Source organism: Pinus tabuliformis, chromosome 9 (genome assembly GCF_031772625.1).
Source record: "Pinus tabuliformis cultivar Carrire ecotype Pingquan chromosome 9, CPIR1, whole genome shotgun sequence".
Lineage (NCBI taxonomy): Eukaryota > Viridiplantae > Streptophyta > Pinopsida > Pinales > Pinaceae > Pinus > Pinus tabuliformis.
The window spans coordinates 1614544355-1614550314 of NC_142307.1; positions in this window are offsets into that span (position 1 = coordinate 1614544355).

Genomic DNA, 5960 nt, shown 5'->3' on the forward strand with positions numbered 1-5960 from the left:
AGTTGCTTGCATTGCCAGATTTCATGCAGCCGTTTGTTTTGGAGTGTGATGCGTCGGGAGAGGGGATCGGCGCAGTATTGGTGCAGGGAGGTCACCCTATAGCATTTGAGAGCCGGAAGCTCCTTCCGCACGAGAGGTTGTATTCCATATACGACAAGGAGATGCTGGCCATTATGCATGCATTGGCTAAGTATCGACAATATTTGGTAGGCAACAGGTTCAGGGTGAGGACTGATCACAACAGCCTCAAGTTCTTTTTGGAGTAGAAGTAGCTACAGGAGAGGCATCAGAAGTGGATCAGGAAGATCCAAGCATATGACTTTGACATTGAGTATGTCAAAGGTAAGAACAACGTGGTAGCAGATGCCTTTTCACGTAGACCAGCCACGTTGTCTCTTATGAGCTTGGATACAGATTGGAGGGCTCGACTCTTAGTAGAGTACTCCAAGGACAGATTTGCATGTGAGGTTCTGGATGGGTAGGTGGCAGATGACAGGTACAGGGTGGTCGATGAGATCATCTACTACAGGGATCAGATCTTCTTGACTGAGGGGTCTTAGCTCAAGAAGAAGATACTCCAGGCATCACATGATTCCCCATTGGCAGGACATCAGGGTTTTACCAAAACCTACAGGGCCATTAGGGAGAGGTTCTCATGGAAGGGCCTCAAGGAGGACATACTCCAACACATCCGGGAGTGCGATGTTTGCTAGAGGAACAAGGGAGAGATGAGCCATCCCGCAGGATTATTGCAGCTTTTTCCCATTCCGGAGGGGAAATGGGAGAGTGTTTCGATGGATTTCATCATAGGGTTGCCTATGGTACAGGGCAAGGATTGTATCTTTGTCGTCATTGATCGACTGACGAAGTACACACATTTATTTTCCATATCCGCACACTATACAGCAGCACAGGTGGCCGAGCTGTTCTTCAGGGAGATCTTCATGCTACGTGGTCTTCCTAAGACCATTGTCAGTGACAGGGACAACTGTTTCATGGGCGGGTTTTGGCAGGAGCTTTTCCGATTGGTGGGGACGGAGTTGACACCGAGTACCAGCTATCACCCATAGACGGACGGACAGACAGAGATAGTTAACAAGTGGCTGGAGGGCTACTTGCGTAACTATGTCAGTGGGCAGCAGCGAGCATGGCTGAAGTGGCTGCATCTGGGGGAGTACTGCTATAATACTTCACATCACATGTCCATTGGTATGTCACCATTCTATGCCTTATATGGGTATCATCCTTTATCTTTTGTCGACGTGATGTTTGGTGATAGCAGGGCTCCTAGAGCCAAGATTTGGATCCAAGAGAATCAGGATATCCTCTGAGCACTCAAGGATAACATGGCTACAACACAGAACCAGTAGAAGTTGTATGCCGACAGGGGTCGGGTGGAGAGGCAGTTCGAGGTAGGGGACATGGTCTACCTACGATTACAACCATACCAACAGTGATCGCTGAAGCAGAAGGGGGCTGAGACGCTGAAGCCCCGCTTTTATGGGCCATACAGGGTGATACGCAGGATTGGACAGGTTACATATGAGTTGGAGCTGCCCTAAGGCAGCAAGATTTATAACATTTTTCATGTATCATGCTTGAAGAAGGCATTGGGGCAACAGGTGACCGTGACAGATGAGCTACCGCCCATGGATGATGAGGGGCAATTGATATTGCAGCCGGAGGCTATCATTGACTCTAGGGAGAGACGGTTGCGGAGTAGGACGGTCCGAGAATTTTTGGTGAAGGGGAAGAATTTGCCGGATGAGGATGCCACTTGGGAGAGTGAGGAGATCTTACAACATTCATCACTTCAGTTGCTCGAGGACAAACAACATTTTTCCGGGGGAGACTGTAATATTCCTAATTAGCTATGGCTAATTGGAATATTCGATTTTTGCCTTCTATAGTTATTTGTAAATAAAAAGTGAGGAAGGGGGAACATAATTCACTTTAGAATAAAAAGTCACTTCCTAGGTAGCACAACGTTGTGACTTAAGGGGGAACCAAGGGGGCCAAAGGGGGATGCAAAAATGGGGCCCACGCAGACACATGGAGGGACTGTGCAGGAGGGAAGGAATACATGGCAAGAAGGGGATCACGCAGGAGAAAGTGAGCATAGGGATTGTGAGAGGCAGAGGCTATAAAATAGAGAGGAACCCTCTCATTTGGGATCATTCTGGTTATGAACATTTGTGATAGTCATTTCGACTTAGAGCACGCTGGCTGTTTAGCTAGTCTGCAACACTGTTTAGTGCATTGAGTGTCTTCGTTCGGAGATCTCACCCATAGCCCCGGGGGACTTCGAGTGCCTGCTCGGGCAAGGTATTTCCATTGCATTCCAGCAGTAGTTTCATAAGCATTCAACAGCAGTTTCATCAACATTTCAGCAGTAGTTTCATCAGCGTCTTTGAGGAACTGCGCAGAACCCCAAGGGGGTGATTTTCGAGGGTCGGTCATTTCAGAAAAAGCTTTCTGGGTTTTTTGAGTAGAGTCCGATTCCAGAGTTTCAGCATTTTCTGAGGAGGGGAGCAGCCCCAAATCTTCATTCGATTTCCAGTAGCAGCAACACGACAAGTTTTCCAGCAGTTGGGACGCAGATCAGTGTGAGGCCATTCCAAGGAAGCTTTCTGGGTTTTTCTGGGTTTCTTGAGTAGAGCCCGAATCCAGAGTTTCAGCTTTTTCCGAGGAGGGGAGCAACCCCAAACCATCATTTGTTTTCTAGCAGCAGTAGCAGCACAGCAGCAACATCCACGCAGAGAGGCCATTCTTGTCATTCTGAGAGAATTTCTTCACTTGCTGTGTGCAAGTCGAGGTGCTATCTGTCTAATCACCTCTTGTACTCATTTATTGCTCAGTATAATAAAATATTAAAATGGCTTAGCATTTCTTGTGTATCTGCTTATATTTCCGGTTTACATTATTATATGCTGTTCCACTGTTATTTTATCACTTCTGGGTTATTATATCATTTGCACATATTTGGTTGGAGTTTTTGCTGGGGTTTGAGGACTATTCTGAGTTAGGAATATTACAGGGGTCATGTCTTTTGGGCCTTCTTTGGTTTGTGATTGTAATGAAGTGATGTTAGTACTCTTTTTCTAGTTGTTTGTGTGCATGCGGAGTGTTTGTTGTGAATAATCTCATAGGTATAACAATTAAGAGCTAGTGGTGATTTACATGGCATTACTCATACAGAAAAAATGATTTGCTAATCTGTAAGTTGAATTTGGGATGCAATTTCTCTTGTTTTGGGATGCAATTTCTCTTGTTGATGTGATAATGTCTTTTCCTCATTTTTTACATTTACAATTTTCATTATTTTATTATCATGCCTTATGGGGCACTCTTTAATTTGTGGATACTATCTATACAATACCCATAATAAGTATAAATTTCTAATATTACAATAACATACATCAATGTTGAAATTTCATTCCACTTAATATTCTCTTTTTAATTAATGTGAACAATTTTATATATAACAATTACATTTAGAAATAGTAAGACATCATTACTTAAATGTGTAATAAACGAACTAATTCCAATTAATTAGTAATCACTCATCATTTATTAAAAAAAAAACAATTACGTGCAGGAATACACTGAGGCTTAGGCCTCTTTATAAATACGTGTGGGGGTGACTTGTGATGTAGACCCTGACCTGAGGTGCGGCACCCATGGGATAAGTCAATATGTTTGGTGGATTTGCAGTGGAACGCTCGAGCTTTTGGAACGTGGCTCTCTCTATCTCTTCCGACCTGCATGTCTCTGGACACACGTTGCTTAGTTTCTCCTCCCGCTCTGTTATATAAGCCTCCACTCAACAGTCTTTACGGTTTTCCTCCTCCAGCCCGCAGGGCTGGCGGTCTCTCTCCTTCTGTCTTTCTGGCACCGGTCTCGTCTGGCTCTCGGCTCTCCGTCGTTGGCGTTTTGCGCGGCTCCATTCCACAGGTTAGTGGGTTTTTTATCCCCTCGCATGTTTTCATGATTGAATAAGATAGTTATAAGCTTTTTTACGTTCTGGAATTTCCGTTTTTCAGTATCTATCTTGCATTTTACTGTTCTAAGGTAAAATCTTTCATACGATTCTATCCGGATACAGTCAATCGGAATATAGTCTTCGTTATAGCCACTCTTTTTTCCTGACTGTTTCGAAAGAATAACGGTCTCTCAAGTAATCAGTGTTTTTTGCTGTTCTTGGAGAGTCAAAGGGTCTGTCTCTTACAGCTTTCATAAATCAGAAGATCCCCTGTCCGTTTTTTGATATAGGGATGTTAAAAGCTTTCCTAATCAGGTTAAAATCTTCCTTTTACATATATAGTCCTTGTCAAGATATCCGTTTTCGTGTCGGGAAGTGGTGGTGCGTTTTACAGGTCTTCTGTTGCTGTTTCGACTGTAACAAATGGTCCGAAATGCAATAGCATCGTTCTCCTCTCCGACCACCCTTCGAATCCCACCGTCGCTCTCAGGTCCTCCGGTAACCTCCCCGCTTTTTTGATTTCAAATCCATTTTCCGGTGACTCTTAATGAGTCTCTGATGATCATCAGACTTTTCATCCAGCCTAATTAATGCCCCTCCTTCCAATATTCTTGTTTATGGTCTTTCGGAGGCTGGCCATCGTCATCGGATCAACTGCAGTACACTTCTAGAGTCTTCATTCTCCTCTTTGGCATGTTTCATCACAAGTGAACGTCCTTCATGCCTGTCAGATTCGCTGGAGAATGATCTAATCCTGTCCTCCCTACAGCTTTTCCCTGCAGAAGTCTTTTTATCCAGGTTACATTCTCCGCGGGCTTCTCTTCTAGGGATCCTCTTTTGGTTCGTGTGGTACGGGGGATCTCCTTTTCGGGATTTCTCCACTGTCTGGGATGGCAGAAGACAGTGACTCCCCTGCCACGAAAGCTTTGTTTGCTGCCGCCATTGAATCTGAATCAGCACGCGCCTCTGCCAGCCGGAATCCCAGTTGGCATGCCTCGCTGTCAGATATGCTTCCAGCTGGGCTCCGGGACCCTCCTCTCCTCGGGAATCTTGCCTCCCAACATCATTTGAAGGGCCCACTTCATACAAAGGATGTCCAAGGTCAGGGTCGCATTCGTCACCAGCATAAAGCCCCGGTGAAAACGGCTCCTCCCCCAAAGGCGGTGTCGGTTTCTGGTTCATCCCTCTCTGAGCGAATCCACAGTCTACAGAAAAATGCCTTGGTGGGAAAATGGTACTTCCCGGAAATGAATGAGGAGCTTATGAGGAAGTGGATCACAAAATCTTGGTCCCCAATTATTGGGTACACCCCTATCATCTCCCGCCTTATGAAGGACTGGTTCTCGTTCCACTTCCAAAAGGAGTCTGATCTAGACCTGGTTCTCAGCAGACCCTGGGTCTCAGGTAGAAGTTTCTTGTCTCTGTCAAGGTGGTTTCTCGGTTTTGATCCTCTCAAAAACACTCCCTCCCACAGTATGATTTGGGTAAAGCTCCCCAATCTCCCGCTGGAGCTCTGGACGCCGGAGATCATGGCCTTAATAGGAAATGCAATCGGAAAGTTTATATACGTGGATCCCTGGGTCAGGGGAGAGAGGGACAAAAGAATCGCGTGGATTCTTATTGAAAAGCCTTACAAGGGAGGCTACCCTGACTAGATTGAAATCTCTTGGGATGGTTCAAAGATAAATCAGCGGCTTGATTTTTGGGGAATCCCGTTCCGGTGCTCCTCTTGCCATCGAACGGGACACCTCATCAGAGACTGCAAATTCCGCCGCCGCAAGCCTTTCTCTTTCCCTTCTCAAAAGCCGAGGCAACCGGGCTCCGAATCTCAATCTGAGGATGTCAGTCTATCGGGAACTCATTTCTCTTTTAAATCTTCAGAGCTTCTAAGCACGCAGGAGGCTTCTCAGAACAGGCCTGAGTCCCCAAATTTTGCGGACTTCAAGAGCCCCCCCTTTTCAACAGGGCTTAAGGATGT